The sequence below is a fragment of the Oryctolagus cuniculus genome, chromosome 18, assembly GCF_964237555.1.
Source record: "Oryctolagus cuniculus chromosome 18, mOryCun1.1, whole genome shotgun sequence".
NCBI lineage: Eukaryota > Metazoa > Chordata > Mammalia > Lagomorpha > Leporidae > Oryctolagus > Oryctolagus cuniculus.
The window spans coordinates 63056272-63075056 of NC_091449.1; the positions used below are offsets into that span (position 1 = coordinate 63056272).

The window sequence follows — 18785 nt, forward strand, 5'->3', positions numbered from 1 at the left end:
TATCAAATAACTGAAAAATGTGGTAAGCATAAGTCATCGTTTTCCACATTAAAAACCTTCTGGATTAACTTGAAAATGGGGGAAATGACATATATATCAATATTTAATACTGGAAACTCAGTAACTAGATTACACTTATCAATTCTCATACAGAGAGATTTGTTTTGTATTTGTTTCCTTTAAAAAAATTACACATACATAAAAATGATAAATGACTCTTTAAAATTAAGTTCTTTATTTCCAGGAAATCCTTCTTGATCTGCAGAGTGGGCTGTGACCAGGGTCCTTCGCCTACCAGAGTGGCTGTAACTGCAGCCCAGAATCCGAGGAAAATGGAACAGTGTTACAGCACTGATGAAAAGAGCCCTCGTCCGTATTTTTCTTTCTCTGCCCTTCTTTTCCAGCTTCCTCTTTCAGCCTCTATATCACAGCCACCTCCTGTTCAATAACAAATGACATTTGTCCCATGAAATTTATGAGCTTTTCACGGTAAAAAATCGCATCAGAGAAAGGCATTCTTCACCCTTCCATTACAACTCTCACCATCAGAGATACAGCTCAATGGAGCTCACCATCACCGCGGACTATTCAATGCAAGAAACCATGCTCCAGCTCCTTCAATAAATTATTTTCAAAAATAGACAATGGTTATTTAAAAACTAAGGGTATAACAAGTATACAACAATTCCAGCACACGATCTTGTGTTTAGACTACTGGATAAAAAATCTTTTACTAAACCTCATGAAAAGAATACTTCATAACACATTCCTTGCACAGGATGTACTTTCTATGAAATGAGAACAATCTGACATGAGCCATCAATTCCATTACAATTATAATTAATAAAACAGCCATATAGAAAACGGTAAAGGAAAGACTTAATGCTGCCAAAAACCGATTAAATCATGCGGACATAATTTGAGACACATCAACAGAATTTTAAAAAATCAATTAAAGCGATACTAAATGAAAATATTTGAGGAGCCAGAAGCTAAGTTGGATAGATCAGAAACAATCAACAAATGCGTGGATGTTTCTTCAGGAAAGGACAGAGCGAATGGATCAAAATGCATACAAACTAAGCATCTTTAAATTTCTGGCATGAGATAGCCAGCCACATTTCAAGCAAAAAACAATTACACATCCTTTCCAAAGCAAATAATGGCTAAACTTTCAAAGAAAAATAAAGGCCTGAAAAACATCTTTCAGAGTCATCCCCCCAGAAGTCAAGCGCTGCCTCTTCTCATTATCTTTATCTACCACCCAGTGTGTCCTCAACCAACCTACCCCAGCAAAAATTCTATTATCAAGAAAAAAATCACAGCCTCCTGGCAACCTAAGGGACACTTTCCAACTCTTGTTTGATTTGTCACAACATTTTTATTTATTTACTTGAAAGTCAGAATTACACAGAGAGAGGAGGAGAGGCAGAGAGAGAGAGAGAGAGAGAGAGAGGTCTTCCATCCATTGGTTCACTCCCCAGTTGGCTGCAATGGCCGGAGCTGTGCCAATCTGAAGCCAGGAGCCAGGAGTTTCTTCCGGGTCTTCCCTGCGGGTGCAGGGGCCTAAGGATTTGGGTCGTTTTCTACTGCTTTCCCAGGCCATAGCAGAGAGCTGGATCAGAAGCGGAGCAGCCAGGACTTGAACCGGCGCCCATATGGGATGCCAGCACTGCAGGAGGTGGCTTTACTGGCTATGCCACAGAGCCAGCCCAATTAATCTTTTTGAGAAAGACCCTTTTCCTTGGTTTCACGGACACCAAACTTCTTCATTTCCCTCCCAGCTTTCCTAAGTACTTTTATTCATTCTACATTCCTGGATCTCTCTTTTTTTCCCTCCAACTTTAATAGACAATCTTCCAGGCTCTAAGTTTTTGTCTGCAACTCCACCTTCTGCCTGCGCTTCCATTCCCATTGATATGCCAATAATTTCCAAAGCCATATCTCCAGCTCAATCCTTTCACTAAGCTCATAAAATTTCCTTCACTTCCTCTCCTAAACTTGCTCCCACGGCTCACTTGGCTAATCTTCTGCCTGTGGCGCTGGCACCCTGGGTTCTAGTCCCAGTTGCTCCTCTTCCAGTCCCGCTCTCTGCTGTGGCCCAGGAAGGCAGTGGAGGATGGTCCAGGTCCTTGGGCTCTGCACCCACAAGGGAAACCAGGAGGAAGCACCTGGCTCCTGGCTTTGGATTGGCGCAGCGCTGGCCGCAGCGGCCATTTGGGGGGTGAACCAACGGAAAAGGAAGACCTTTCTCTCTGTCTCTCTGTGTCACTGTCTAACTCTGCCTGTCAAAAAAGAAAGAGAGAAAAAGAGAAAGAGAGCGAGACAGACAGACAGACAAACAGAAAGACCTAGCCCTATAGATTTAACATGCTAGGTATTTTCCACATCTGCCTGTTGTCCATCCCCACCTCGTCACCTTAATCTAAGCCACAATTTTCTTTCATTTAGGCTCCTGCAGAAGCCTCCAATCTGGCCTACTAGCAACATATCTGGTGCCCCTTCCCCAAATATACTCATTCTGCAAGCAGAGAGCTCTTTCTAAAACAGAAAGTTGATGGTGTTACATACCATCAACTCTTCACTTGGGTTCATATTTTTTTTTAACTTTTATTTAATAAATATAAATTTCCAAAGAACAACTTTTGGATTATAGCAGCTTTCCCCCCCATAACCTCCCTCCCATCCGCAACCATCCCATCTCCCACTACCTCTCCCATCCCATTCTTCATCAAGATTCATTTTCAATTATCTTTATATACAACTTGGGCTCATCTTTTAGAGTAGTATCTTAAAACTCAAATAATCTCATAGAACCCACCTTCCTGCATACTGTAAGCATCAATCTCCATTTTGTGTAATATTCTCCGTGCTCCAAGGTGTGGCACTGGCTTCCCAGCTCTTTGCATTGGCATATATGTTCCCACTGTCTACATATTCTCCTTCCCCCACCCCTACTTCCTATCTCTCAACCTAGGCAATATTGACTTCCTCTTTTGAGGTTTCACTTTCTCAGGAAAATCTTTCTTCTTTAGCTGGATTAAATTATCGTAGCTGTATGTCCATGATTGCCCTCTGAATTTTAATAATGTTCATAATACTTTTAGTTAACTAACAGTCATTTACAATTGACTCTAAGCACTAGGAAAGCCTAAGTTATCATTTTCACTGTTATTATTTAGGGGCTCATGTCCTAGAAACATGTCTGACACCAGTAGATGCTTAATATGTATTTGTTAAGTTAAACTAAAAGAAAAACACTGCAAGTACTTGACCTGGGGAAAGAAATACAAAGGAAGAAACACATGTTCTAACCACGCATTTCTCCCCTGCAATAACACGTGCTCTAAGATGATTAAGTAGTGACTACACAGCATCAAGGGAAGAAGCTCATGAGTCCAACATGTTTAATTCATACCTTCATGTGGTAAAGACCATAGAAACAGAAAATCAGTCAAGGATCAAGAAATACACCACTCAAGTGTCTTTCCTCCAATATTATTTAAATATGTAGCTAATGTTTTATATATTTACTATGTCTACATATATATATAATACATATAAACAATGTGATATAGACATAAAGAGCCCTGCATTGTTTAACAATGCAGAACACTGTAAGAAATGCATTGCTAGCTGATTTCATCGCTAGGTGATAAAATGGAAGGTACCTGCACAAACCTAGGTCATGGAAGTGAGTCATCTCATGTGCCCTCTGGAGGCAATCAAGAGACTCAATAAACACAAGTTACTTCAGCCACTGCTGGCATAACACAGCAATTGCTCTACAGTTCACTCCTTTTGTAAGAAGAAGGGAGTACATAATGCATAAGTCATTTACAATCATTATCAAATACTAAGACATAATTGTATTGGTATGCTTTCATATGACTGCCAGTGCAGTAGGTTTGTTTACACCAACATCACCACAAACAAGAGTAATGTGCTGCCCTATGACATCACAATGGCTATGACATCACCAGGCAATAGGAATTTTTCAGTGGCTGTGACATCACTAAGCAATAGGAATTTTTCATCTCCATTCATCTTTTTTAAAATATTTATTTATTTATTTGAAATTCAGAGTTACACAGAAAGAGGAGAGGCAGAGAGAGAGGGGGGTCTTCCATACGATGGTTCACTCCCCAGATGGCTGCAACGGCCAGAGCTGCATCGATCCGAAGCCAGGAGCCAGGAACTTCTTCCAGGTCTCCCACGTGGTTCATGGACCTAAGGACTTGGGCCATCTTGTACTGCTTTCCCAGGCCATAGTAGAAAGCTGGATAGGAAGAGGAGCAGCCGGGACTAGAACCGGCACCCATATGGAATGCCAGCACTTCAGGCCAGGGGGTTAACCCACTGCACTCCAGCGCCGGCACCCACCTCCATTCATCTTACAGGACCATTATGATATGCAGACTGCTGTTGACCAAAATGTCATTATGTGACACATGACTGTATATATAAATCTATAAACACAGACGTATATTTGTGATGCTTGAAAGCAAGAACTACAAAATTGGGGAAGTTTGGTTGAAAGAAGTGAAGTTGAACTCTGACATCAGTTAAAGATCTAGGGATCAATGAATCCAAGCGTGATGAAAGGTGCACACTGACACGTCCCTGCTTCATACAGGTGAGGCAGGAGGTCAGGGGAGGGGAGCAGGGATGACGCACCCTCTAACAAATCTTATCAGCTGCACCTTCGTCCGTCGGGAATGGCAACCGGCTGGAACAGGCACAGCAGTCTGCTCTGGGAAATGACCTGGACGGAGAACAGGATGTGGAACAGAGTCCAACCCACAGTTATGTTTTCCCCTTTGTCTCCTGTCAGACTTGCAATTCTATGAATAACACCAGAGTCTTCCCTTTCTATTTTGTCTTCAACAGACTTTGCTAAGAGGGTCCTTTTCCTCAACTCCACATTCAGTCATTTTGTGCTGCCTGGAGACTGTGGATGGGACTACACATTCAGAAAAAGGAATGTGTATGTGCCAAGCACCGTATGGGGACTTCACATTGCAAGGTGCCCTGTGGCTTCAGAACTGATAAGTTTGGTCTCTTAAAACTCAGGTGAACACATAAGGAGGGTTAAACACAGTTCTCAAAAATTACTCACTCAACAGGGTTGGCGCTGTGGCATAACAGATTAAGCCACCACTTGCAATGTTGGCATCTCCTATGGGCACTGGTTTGAGTCCCAGCTGCTCTACTTCCGATCCAGCTCCCTGCTAATGGGCCTGTGAAAGCCGCAGAGGATGGCCCAAGTGCTCAGGCTCCTGCACCCACATGGGAGACCTGGAAGAAGCTCCTGGTTCCTGGCTTTGGATCCACTCAGCTCTGGCTATTGAGGCCATTTGAGAGTGAATCAGTGATGGAAGCCCTTTCTCTCTGTCTTTCCCTCTTTCTGTCTGTAATCTACCTCTCAAATAGATAAAAAAAATTCTTTTTTAAAAAAAATTTATTTATTTATTTGACAGGTAGAATTACAGACAGTGAGAGAGAGACAGAGTGAAAGGTCTTCCTTCCATTGCTTCACTTTCCAAATGGCTGCAACAGCCAGAGCCACACCAATCCAAAGCCAGGAGCCAGGAGCTTCTTCCCACACTGGTGCAGGGACCCAAGCACTTGGGTCATCTGCTACTGCTTTCCTGGGCCACAGCAGAGAGCTGGATTGGAAGAGGAGCAACCGGGACTAAAATCGGTGCCCACATGGGATGTCGGTGCCGCAGGCAGAGGATTAACCTAGTGCGCCACAGCACCAGCCCCTAAACAAAACATTTTCAAAAAAATCACCTATTCAAGTTACTCACCATTCAAGATGAGGACATGGGAGAAATGGAACTCCTGATAAAAAACATTGTAACCAAGAGAAGTGTGCCTAGAATACTCTGATATGAAAAGAATGAAATCTGTCCCACAATACGTGTCGCTCCCCCATTCGCGGAGGAACAACACAGGACCCTGTGCTGTTCTTTTGTCTGCTCAGCCCTTCCCGGGTTTGCTGCTGGTCCTTCCCAGGTTGGCTGCTGACCCCTCCACCTCCGTGGAGGGGCGGCTCCCCCTGCCACTTTCCCCACTTCCGTGGGGGAGCGGCACACCACCGGCCGGCTCTCTCGGGGGCTGCTCAGATGTTATCCGGATGTTCCTGGTGCATGTTGTCTCTCTCCTCCTTTATAGTCCTCTTCCACCAATCCCAACTCTGCTACCCACATGCCGAGTACGCTGCTCTCCTCCAATCAGGAGCAGGATCAGCTCCTGCAGCTTATCAGTCAAATTGGCGAGAGGCAGCTGTGTAGAAGTTGTTTACTCCCTTTCAGCGCCATATTGTGGGAGAGCAGATGCATAGAATAAGTCTTAATTCCAGTAACTTAGTCTAGTCCGAGTTGCTCCCCACAAATACGGGCTTACTCCATTAAAACATGAGGCAGTTTTGAGGAATATACACAACCAGAAGTAGAAATGTTCTACTCAACAAGAAAACTTGGAGGACTGCAGAACTCAGGTAAGAGGACTTAACTAATTCATTTTTAATGGCCAAGAAAATAGCAAAAATTAAAATCCTACTGGAAGCAATTTTTAAAAGTGTTCATGATATGCCAGGTAATTAAATGAGTAAAGAGAATAACAGCCATGATTTACCCTCTAAAAACAGAAAACTTTTTAGCATATGTAACAAATATGAACAAGGATGCAGACCTGGACAGCAAGCCACAGGGACACAACTGAAATACAATGGATTCACTTGGGAAAGGACAACGAACACCTGCACTGAGAACAATAATCACAGGTAGCACATAAGAAACGTTAAAGATTTAATAAAGCTTCGACTTGTCTGAAGCATTGGCTGTATTCTGAGTCAATTCAGTGAGTAGAATACATGAGGACATATATCAGAAGCACAATTGAATTCAATAACTGAGTGGGGGGGGGATTCCACAAGTATACTAGCAAAACCAAGAAAAATTGTCACCTTCAAAGGAATTAAAATCATGTTTATCTCATACTTGTCCTTTTAAGTAGTTCTAAAAAAATTTTTTTAAGTTTGTCTATCATTTGAAAGGCAGAGAGAGAGAGAGAGAGATCAATCTTCCATCTGCTGGCTCATTCCCCAGATGTTCACAACAGCCAGGGCTGGGTCAGGCAGAAGCCAGGAGCCAGGAATTCCATTACCATTTCCCTTGTGAGTGAAAGGATCCCAAATACTTGGGCCATCATCTGCTGCCTCTCAGACACATTAGCAGGAAGCTGGATAGGAAGCGGAGGCAGAACATAATTCAAGGCACTCCAGAATACTGTGAGCATCCCAACAGGCAGCCTACCCTGCTGAGCCAAAAAACACATTCCAGGAATCTTTCTTACACACAGCTCTCTGCTACGGCCTAGGACAGCAATGTAAGATAGCCCAAGTGCTGGGGGACCTGCACCCACGTGTGAGACCTGGAAGAAGCTCCATGCTCCTGGCTTTGGATCATCCCAGTTCTGGCTGTTGCAGCCCTTTGGGGAATAAACCAGAGGATGGAAGACCAACCTCTGTCTCTCTGCCTCTGCCTGTCTGTAACTATCTTTTAAATAAATAAATAAATAAATAAATAAATAAAGTGAGTAAGTAAGTACAAAACAAGAATGTTGTATGAAACCAAAGCTGTCATTTATGTTTAACATCAACAGAAAGATATTCTCATCTTCCACAATTTGAGGAAATCTTCCATTCAATTATACTACTTTGAGTATATGCCTTAAAAATGTTCTCCAGAGGGGTCAGCGCTGTGGCATAGCAGGTAAAGCCACTGCCTACAGTGCCAGCATCCCATATGGGCGCTGCTTCAATCCTGCTGCTCCACTTCCAATCCAGCTCCCCGCTATGGCCTGGGAAAGCAGTGGAAGACAGCCCAAGTCCTTGGGACCCTGCACCTGTGTGGGAGACCTGGAAGAAGCTCCTGGCTCCTGGCTTCAGATCTGCGCAGCTCCGGATACTGCAGCCATTTGGGGAGTGAGCCAGAGGATGGAAGACTTCTCTCTCTCTTGCCTCTGCCTCTCTGTAACCCTAACTTTCAAATTAATAAATCTTTAAAAACAATTCTCCTGAAAATATATACATATATTAAAAATTAAAATAAATATAATGGAAAAGAACTGATACAGTGACTGTTTTTAGCTATTTATGCTAAAGATGGACTAAAGTGTTTAATGCGAATGAGAAAAGTGTTATAGTTATTATGTGTATTTAATTTTCTTAAATACATCAATCCACACCCAAAAAAAGAAAGGAGGAACAAAAACCATCTGAGAATACAGGGAGAATTTTGCTTTCTTTGCTTGTCTTACATTCAGAGTTAGTGTTGCTACTCTATATTGCAACCAAAGATTAAGCAGTATTACCCAGCTTCACTTAGAGCCTTGAAGGAATTGGTACCAGGTTTGCCCTCTCACCATAAACAAGTAGAAAACTGGAAAATGAGACTGATGGACACAGGTACTGTACAGCAGCAGCAGTGCGGGGCCGTGATCCCTGAGACGGAAAACAAGAGGACCCCTACAAACGAGGGCCTCTTTGTATTTGCAGACAGTAGCTCAAGAAGAGGGAACCAAGGTGGCCCCACAGGGCTGAGGACACAGAGACTGGGTTGTGGGAGGCTGAGGAAGCTGATTCGGGGGTGTAGATCAGGAAGAGGAAGCTACACAGAGAAAGAGCTAAACAAATCTGCATGAGGGTCTCTGTGTCTCTGTGTGCGCTGATGGATACTAAGCAGTGTGCATGCCAGTGAAGTGAGGAAGCTCCAGGTACAACCACTCCCCAAACAGGGAGATGAACAAGTTCCAACAGCCAGAGCCAGAGACTTTGCAGAACATCTATATTTAGTTTTAGAAATGCATACAAATGTATCATATATATGTGTTACATATTTATCTATGTGTACATAGATTTATCTCGTATATATGATACATATTTTTTCAGACAGAATTTTCAGAGGAAATTTATCTATCATAGACATCCACCATCAGAAAGGTGTAAAAGTATCCTTTAAGCTGAAGGAACATTAAGCCAGTGGAAATCAGTTCTATAAAAAGAAACAAAGAGCACCAGAAATAAGTACACAGGTAAATATAAAATTTGTTTTTCTTAATTTTTAATTTCTTTAAAAATGAATTTATCTATTTAACACAAAAATAACAACAACATAGTCTGGACTTAATAAAACATGTAGAGGAGAGGGCCTTTGGCATAGTGGTTAAGGCACTGCCTGGGACATCTACATCGCATACTGGAATGCCTGGGGTTGGAGCCCAGCTCCAGACCTGATCCCAGCTTCCCGCTGGTGCACACCTAGGAAGCAGCAGGTGATGGTTAAGTAGTTGGATCCCCATTAACCGCATGGAATATCTGGACTGAGTTCCCAGCTCCTGGTCTGGCCTGACCCTGGGCATTGCAGGCGTTTGGGGAGTGATCCAGCAGATGGAAATTCTCTCTGTCCTTGCTTTTCTCCCTCCCTTCCTCTCTCTCTTCTTACCCTATGCATTTCAAATAATGGCTGCAGTCCCACTCAATGCTTGATTCCACTTTCCAGGTAGAGCACACTCTAGAAGGCACCAGGGTTGGCTCAAGTTGTCGGGTCGTTGCCACCCATGTGGGAGACCTGGATTGCACTCCCAGCTCCCAGCTCTGACCTGGCTCAGCCCTCACTATTGTTGCTATTTTAGAGGTAACCCAGTTCATGGAAACCTTCTCTCCTTCTCTCTCTCTCATTCTAATTCCCTCCTTCCACACATCAAATAAATATATAAAAATGTTTTAAAAATAGATTAAGTGATACATTGTTTGTATTAATCTAAAGAACAACCTCATTTTAAAAGGAATAAAGAGATTACGCCAACAGCAAGGATATAATATAATACTAAATAAATAAATAAAACCCAATTAATATAAAGCTAGAATAAAAAGTTAGGAAGCAAGAACAGAACTAAAAAACAAATACTACAATGAAAGGCTGAAAGAGAATCATACCAACAACTACATTAAGTATAAATTCTCTAAACACTCCAATTAAAACCACTGTCAGACTTAAAAACTGCTCCAACTGTCTACTACACAAAATGTCTACAAAAATCAACATTTAATGTAAGTACACAGACAGGTTAGAAGTAGAGGATACCAACCAAACACTAGTCATAGTAAAGCTAGAATGACTATATTAATGAGAAGCAAAGTGGGGGCTGGTGCTGTGGCATAACAGGTTAATGCTGACATCCCATTTGGGCACCTGTTTGAGTCCCAGCTACTTCTCTTCTGATGCAGCTCCCTGCTAATGTGCCTGTGTAAGTAGCAGAGGAAGGCCCAAACACTTGGGCCCCTGTACCCACATGGGAGACCTGGAAGAAGCTCCTGGCTCCTGGCTTCAGCCTGGCCCAGCCCTGGCCATCGCGGCCACTTGGGGAGTGAACCAGAGGATAATGGAAGATCTTTATCTCTGTGTGTCTTTTCCTCTCTCATCTGTAATCCTGCCTTTCCAATACATAAGATAAATCTTAAAAAAAAAAAAAAAAAAAGAAGCAGCAGCAGCAGCAAGGTAGACTTCAGGACAAGGCATATTTCTAGGGATAAAAAGGGGCATTTCATAATGACCAAAAAAGCCAATTTACAGGAAATACATAGCTCTTTTACATATGCACAAAATGACAGAACTTCAAATTTCATACATGAAAAAAATCACAACTGAAAGGAGAAACCTATACCTAAAAGATGAGAGTTAAAGGCTGTAGTGCTCCTTTTTCAGTGTTTGACAGAACAAGAAAGAATGAAAATGCTAGCAACTGGGAGAAAATATTTGCAAATCAGATGTCCCAGAAAGTACATGTGTCTAGAACATATAAAGTATCCTCTAAACTCAGTGGTAAGTAAACAAGAAGTCTGGTTAGAAAACGGGCAAAGATTTGAACACACAGTTCACAAAGCAGCATATATATATAGAAAGTAAGCATCTGAAAAAACTTCAACTTCATTAGGCTTTACAGAAATACCAAGTAAAGACAGAACGAGACGCCACCACACATCTACTATAATGACGGAAGTTAATGTTGACAATACAACATGTTAGCAGAGATCTGGAGCAATTGAACCTTTCCTATATTGCTGGTTAGAATGCAAACTGGAAGAGCTACGATGGAAAAAAATATGGCTGCCTCTTATAAACACACACCGCCCTATGAGCACAACCCGAAGCTGCATTCCTGGATATTTATCTTCGGTAGGAAAATGAAAACTTAAGTTCATACACACAAAGATCTGGGTATGAATATAGAGAGCAGCTTTACTTATGCCAGACTAAAACTGAAACAATCTTAGACCAACAAACTATGGTACATCCCCTCAGTGTTGGTTATTCAACAACAAAATAAACAACATGGATGGATTTTTACGTTAGCTGAAGGATGAAGGACACAAAAAACCTGCATGTTGTACTTCTAGAAAATGGAAGCTATAGAGACAAAAAGCATAAGAGTGGTTCTCTAGGACTCAAATTAGGAATGCAATTAACTACAAATGGGTGTGAAGGAAATTTGTGGGTGGTTTGGCCGGCGTCGTGGCTCACTTGGCTAATCCCCCACCTGTGGCGCCGGCACCCCAGGTTCTAGTCCTGGTTGGGGCACCGGGTAATAGTCCTGGTTGCTCCTCTTCCAGTCCAGCTCTCTGCTGTGGCCCAGGAGGGCAGCAGAGGATGGCCCAAGTGCTTGGGCCCTGTGCCCGCATGGGAGACCAGGAGGAAACACCTGGCTCCTGGCTTCAGATTGGCGCAGCACCGGCCGTTGTGGCCATTTGGGGAGTGAACCAAGAGAAGGAAGACCTTTCTCTGTGTCTCTCTCACTGGCTAACTCTGCCTTGCAAAAAAAAAAAACAAAAAAACAAAAAAAAAAACCAAACCTTACTACCTGGGAAATTTGTGGGTGGATTATGATATTGGTTGTACAAACTATAAATTTATTAAGAATCATTAAATTTAGGGCTGGTATTGTGGCATAGCAGGGTAAGCCTCTGTGTGTGACACTGGCATCCCATGTGGGTGCCAGTTTGAGTCCTGACTGCTCCAATTCGGATTCAGCCCCCTGCTAATGCACTTGAGAATGGAGCAGAAGATGGCTCCTTCATGCATGTAGGAGACCTGGAAGGAGTTCTGGGCTCCTGGCTTTGGCTTGCCTAGCCCTGGCCATTGCAGCCATCTGGGGAGAGAACTGGTGGATGAAAAGATATTCTCTCCTCTCTCTGTAACTCTGCCTTTCAAGTAAATAAATAATTCCTTTTTGAAAAAATCATTAAATCATATACATACGATGAGTTAGTTATATCTAAATAATACTGTTTTGAAAAAAGCATAATTGACTATATAAAACATGACAGTAGGCTGGCGCCGCGGCTCACTAGGCTAATCCTCCGCCTGCGGCACCAGCACACCGGGTTCTAGTCCCAGTTGGGGCGCTGGATTCTGTCCCGGTTGCCCCTCTTCCAGGCCAGCTCTCTGCTGTGGCCTGGGAATGCAGTGGAGGATGGCCCAAGTGCTTGGGCCCTGCACCCCATGGGAGACCAGGAGAAGCACCTGGCTCCTGCCATCGGATCAGCGCGGTGCGCCGGCCGCAGCGCGCTGGCTGAGGCGGCCATTGGAGGGTGAACCAACAGCAAAGGAAGACCTTTCTCTCTGTCTCTCTCTCTCTCACTGTCCACTCTGCCTGTCAAAAAAAAATGACAGTATATTACAGGGTTATGAAATAAGTAAAATTAAAGTATACAATACAACAGTATAAAGGTCAAGAGGAGACAAATGAAAATATTCTATTGTAATGTTCTCATATGTAAAATGTCATTTGAAGGTAAACTTTGATCATGTAACCCCTACACTATAAACCCTAAAGCAACAACTAAAATAATAAAATAAAAAGTTATGTATAATAAATCAAAATAGGAGACAAAATAGAATGATGAATAATTTCAAGTAATCTAAAATAAGTCTGGAGAAAAAGAAAAAGGGAACAAAACATGAATGAGACAAAGAGAAAAGAAAGACTATGCATTTTAAATGAACATATTAACAATCACAGTAAATATAAATTGGTCCAGACATACCATTTATTTATTTTTTTAAAGATTTATTTATTTATTTATTTGAAAGTCAGAGTTACACAGAGAGAGGGAGAGACAGAGAGGTCTTCCATCCGCTGCTTCACTCCCCAGATGGCCGCAATTACTGGAGCTACACTGATCCAAAGCCAGGAGCCAGGAGCTTCCTCTGAGTCTCCCACACGGGTGCAGGGGCCCAAGTCCTTGGGCCATCTTCTACTGCTTTTCCAGGCCATAGCAGAGAGCTGGATCAGAAGTGAAGCAGCCGGGACTTGAACCGGCGCCCATGTGGGATGCCAGCACTACAGGGAGTGGCTGTACCTGCCACGTCACAGCGCCAGACTCCAGACAACCATTTAAAAGGCAGAGAATGGGGAACACATCTGGCACAGCGGCTGCCGCTTGGGATGCATATATCCCATATCAGAGTGCCTGGTTTGAGTCCTGGTACCTCACTCCCAATCCAGCTTCCTGTGAGGGTGTATCCTGGGGACAGCAGGTGAAGGCTCAAGTACCTGGCTCCTGTCGTCCATGGGGGAGACTTGGATTGTGTTCCAGGCTCCTGGCTTTCATATGGCCCAGCACTGGCTATTGAAGTCATTCAGGGAATAAACCAGTGGATGGAAGTGCTCACACACACACACTCTCTCTCCCTGCCTTTCAAATAAAACAAAAATAAACAATTTTTTAAAACAAATTTTAAAGGTACAGACTGTCATTTGAGGCTGAAAAATAAAGACTCTGCTATATGCTGTCCACAAGAAAGTTATTTTAAATATAAAGACATAAACAGGTCAACATGAAAGGATGCTGATGGTAACCAAAACACATCTGGGGTAGCTGACAAAGCATATTCCAAAGGCAAGAATAACACCAAGGATTAAGAAAAGCATGTCATCGTGATAAGTGGTCAATTCTACCTGACAATCCTAAATGTTTATGAACCTAATAACCCAGCTTCAAAATTCAGGAAGGATGGGTGTTTTGGCACAACAAGTTAAGCTGCCATTTGGGACACCTGTATCCTACATCAGAGTGCCTGCTTTGGGTCCAGGCTACCCCGTCCTTCCAAATCAGCTTCCTGCTCATGTGCCTGGGAGGCAACAGGTGATAACCTAAGTATTCAGGTTCCTGCCAACCACACAGGAGAGCTGGAAAGAGTCCTTGGCTCCTGGCTAGCACTTGGCGAGTAAACCATCAGGTGTAAGATCTCCCTCTCTGTGTCCCCTCTCACTTTCTCACTCCCCCTTTTCTTCCCTCCCTCCCTCCCTTTCCCCCTGTCACTCTGCCTTTCAAACAAATAAGTAAATCTTTTTGAAAATTGATGAAGCAAAAATAAGGATAAAAAGATCATTTATTTCAAAAACCTTTTAATAATTTATAGAACAAAGAGCACATCAGTAAATAAAAGACTGTTTGAACAACATGAACCAACTTGAAATAACTGACATACATGGAGAACTTTGCCAACAACAGCAAGATTAATTACAGTTTTTCGAGTGTACACAGAATATTTACCAATCATATTCTGAGCCATGAAGTGAGGTTCAACAAATTTAAAATATTCCTGTCCCACAAAACATGTTCTCTGACCACGAATTAAATTAGGCAATAAAAGAAAGATCTCTGGAAAATCCTCGATATGTAAAAACAAAGTAGGATACTTCCACATAACCCGTGACTCCAGGAAGAAATAATGGAAACTAGGAAGCATTTTGAACTGAATGAAAACAAAAACAAAACATATTAAAGTAGAAAGGGGGGGAAAAGAACTTCAACTCTTAACTTATAACATACACAAAAATTAGGTTATAGACCTAAATGTTAAACCCAAACTACATAAATTCTAGAAGAAATCATAAGAGAAAATCTTCATGATGTTGGGATAGAACAAGATTTCTTAGGACACAAAAAGTACAAGCTGTGAAAGAAAGGAAATAAGAAAGCCCATCAAAAATATAAAGCCTGCTTTACAGAATGACACCATTTGTAAAAAGAATAGATGAGTGACATCTGTGAGAAAATATTCACACACACACACACACACACACACACACACACATCCAAGGAAGGACTTACAACCAGAATATTTAAAGAACTCTCAAAATGCAACAATTTTTTAAAAGCCTAATTAAAAACTGAATAAAAGAGTTGAACAAATACTTCCCCATAGAAGAAATATAGTTGGCAAAATAGACGCACGCAAAGATGTTCACTATATCTGGTCAAAAGACAAGTCTAGTACCTGCTAACGCTAACTGATGGAGTAAATAAAGGGGAGAGTGATCCAACATGGGAAGTGAGATGCTCAGGAGACTCGTAGAATGGCAGATGTCCTAAATAGCACTCTGGCCTCAGAATCAGCCCTAAAGGCACTCGGAGCTGGCTGAAAAGCTCATGAGAGTATTTCAGGCATGGAAAGCCAAGACCCTCTGGCAAAAGATCTCTGTGAGTGAGATCCCAGTGGAAATAACAGGTCATCAAAGAAGGAGGTACCTTTCTCTGAAGGGAGGAGAGAACCTCCACTTTGACTATGACCTTGTCTAAACAAGATAAGAGTCGGAGAACTCAGAGGGCTTCCATAGCCTTGGAAACTCATGACTGGAGCATAGGGAGATTACTGATGCCATAGACAGGAGTGTCAATTTGTAAAGTCAACAACAGGAGTCACTGTGCACTTACTCCTCATGTAGGATCTCTATCCTTAATGTGCTGTACATTGAGATTTAATGCTATAACGAGTACTCAAACAATATATTTCACTTTGTGTTTCTATGGGGGTGCAAACTGTTGAAATCCTTACTTAATGCATACTAAACTGATCCTCTGTTAAAAAAAAGAAAGAAAGAAAGAAATTATCAATTCCCAACTTGACTCTCACTGGGATTAAACATGACAATAGGTCTGCTCTGATTTCATCATCATTTAAAAAATCATCTATTATTTTTCACTTTATGTTTCTGTGTGGGAGCAAACTGTTGAAATCCATACTTAATGTATACTAAGCTGATCATCTGTATATTAAGATAATCGAAAATGAATCTTGATGTGAATGGAAGGGGAGAGGGAGTGGGAAAGGGGAGGGTTGTGGGTGGGAGGGACGGTATGGGGGGGAAGCCATTGTAATCCATAAGTCGTACTTTGGAAATTTATATGCATTAAATAAAAGTTAAAAAAAAAAAACACAATGAAACATGAGTGCACTCCTTATTAAAATCGTCATTTGAAAAAACTGTCAATGACAAGTACTGGTGAGGACATGGAGCAGATGGAATCCATGGCGGAGGTGACAGAAATATAAAATGCTCTGCTCCTTTCACAAACACTTCGACAGGGGCCAGCATTGTGGCATCGCAGGTTAAACCACCACTTGCAGAGCTGGTATCCCATATGGGCACCAGTTTGAGTCTCAGTTGTTCCACTTCTGACCCAGCTCCCTGCTAATGAACCTGGTAAAGCACTGGAGGATGTCCCAAGTGCTTGGGCCCCTGCACCCACATGAGAGACCAGGATGAAACTCCTGCTCCTTGCTTCGTCCTGGTCCAGCTTCAGCCATTGCAGCCATCTGGGGAGTGAACCAGCGGCTGGAAGATATCTATCTCTCTCTCTCTCTCTCTCTCTCTCTCTCTCTCTCTCTCTTTCTCTCTCTCTTTCTGTAACTCAGCCTTTCAATAAATAAAATATATCTTTAAAAAAAGGAAAAGAAGAAAACACTTTGACAATTTCTTGTGAAGCTACACATAACAATTACCAGTCATTCCAAGAAAAATGCAACATATGTCTCCTCAAAAGATCCTTACATGAATGTTTACAACAGCATCATTCATAATCACTCAAACCAGGAAATATCCAAATGTCAATCAATTGTTGACTGTGTAACAAATTGTGGAATAACCTTGAATATGATGAATAACCATGTGGAAATAAAAAGGAAGGAATGATTGAGTGTGTGTAACAGTAAGTCAACACACCCCAAATGTATTGTGCAGACTGAAGAGAAATCCAAACACACACGCTGTATGATTCCACTATGTGATGGTCTGGAAAAGGCCACACTGTAGATGAACAGCAGCCTGAGGCAGGGAGGGAGAAAGGTCTGACTACAAGGGGATATGGGGATTTTTTGATGGAAGAATTCTACATTATGACTGTGGTAATGGTTACATGACCGAGTATATCAAAACTCACTGAACCATGTGTTTAAATGTATGTTTACTGTATGCGAATTGTTCTTCAATAATCCTGACTTGAGAAACATATGGAAGAGAAAAATATTGAAGGTATATTTGCTGAGAATGTTCCACACTTTAAAGAAAGTTGTGAATCTTTATTTTGAAAATTTTGTTCTGAGATAAGAATGAGATGAATGGAAATAAATCTGAGATTAAATATATCACATTAAAAGTGTGGGAGACAGGGGCCAGCGCTGTGGTGTAGCAGGTAAAGCTGTCACCCACAGTGTCAGCATCCCATGCGGTGCTGGTTCTAGTCCCAGCTGCTCCATTTCAGATCAAACTCCCTGTTTATGCGCCTAGGAAAGCAGTGCAAGATGGCCCAAGTCGTTGGGCCCCTGTCCCCCGTCTTATGGGAGACCCATAAGAAGCTCCAGGCTCCTGGCTTTGGATTGACCCAGCTCCAGCCATTGCAGCCATTTGGGGAGTGAACCAGTGGATGAAAGACCTCTCTCCCTCCCTCCCTCCCTTCCTCTCTCTCTCCCTTTCTCTCTTTCTCTTTCTCTCTCTCTCTCTGCCTTTGCCTCTCTGTAACTCTGCCTTTCAAATAAAAAAAATCTTAAAAAAAAAAAAGTGTGGGAGACAAAGGCAACAAGACAATCTTAAAAGCCAAAGGCAGAGCACAGAGGGGATTCAGAAGGGGAGGTCAGCAAGACTACATGTGAATGAACGGAAGACAGCAAAACATTTCCAAAGGTTTGTGAAAAAGTAACTTCGACTCTAGAAACATCTACCCACCTGAACTATTGCTCCAAGCAAAGCGGGGAATGAATAACACTGGATAAACAAATACTGAACGAGTTGAGCACTAGCAAACACTCACTGAAAGAATTACTGAAGACTACAGCATTTTCAGAAGTAGGAAATCAAACTCAGAAAGAAGTAGAGTGATGCAAGGAACGACAGGAAGTAGAGAAGCTGGTAAACATGTCAATAAATCTAAGAATAATACCAACACTAATAGCAAATGTTGAGAGAATACAAACAAATGGTGCTATACTAACTTAGCAATATAAAGCAATGAACAATATTGACACACTCAACAAGCTAGATGGATCTCAAGGGCATCGTACTTGGGAAGAGAGCCAACTTCACAGTGCCACCTGTTGTGTGATCCCATTTATAGGACAGTCTTGAAATGACATCATTGCTGATATGGAAGCAGATAAACGGTTGCCAAGGGTCAAGGGCAGTGGAAGAGCTTGGGTGAGGGTGAGCCTACCTCTTTGTGGTCCTGGAATTTTTCTGTATGTTGATTGCAGTGTGATCACACATATCTACACACACAATAAAACAACAGAGAACCACACACACACACTGTACCAATGTCAATTTCCTGGTTTGCATACTATACCATGAGCCCATAACAACTATTATGAGAAAGTGGGTAGAAGGGATAGGAAATGCTCTGCACTGCCTTTGCAACGTCTGTGAACAGTTATTTT

General features: G+C 42.2%; 1 long non-coding RNA gene across 2 annotated transcripts in view; it reads right to left on the reverse strand.

Moving 5' to 3' along the window:
• Positions 1–18785, reverse strand: part of LOC127491383 (uncharacterized) — a 79694-nt gene that overhangs the window by 5497 nt on the left and 55412 nt on the right. The window contains exon 1 of one of the 2 annotated variants that reach the window (XR_011384118.1): positions 296–1014. The exons of the other annotated variant lie outside the window; for it this stretch is intronic. This is a non-coding gene — a long non-coding RNA (uncharacterized lncRNA). Of the gene's footprint in view, positions 1–295; positions 1015–18785 lie in introns of those variants that run through there. 2 annotated transcript variants of the gene reach the window in all.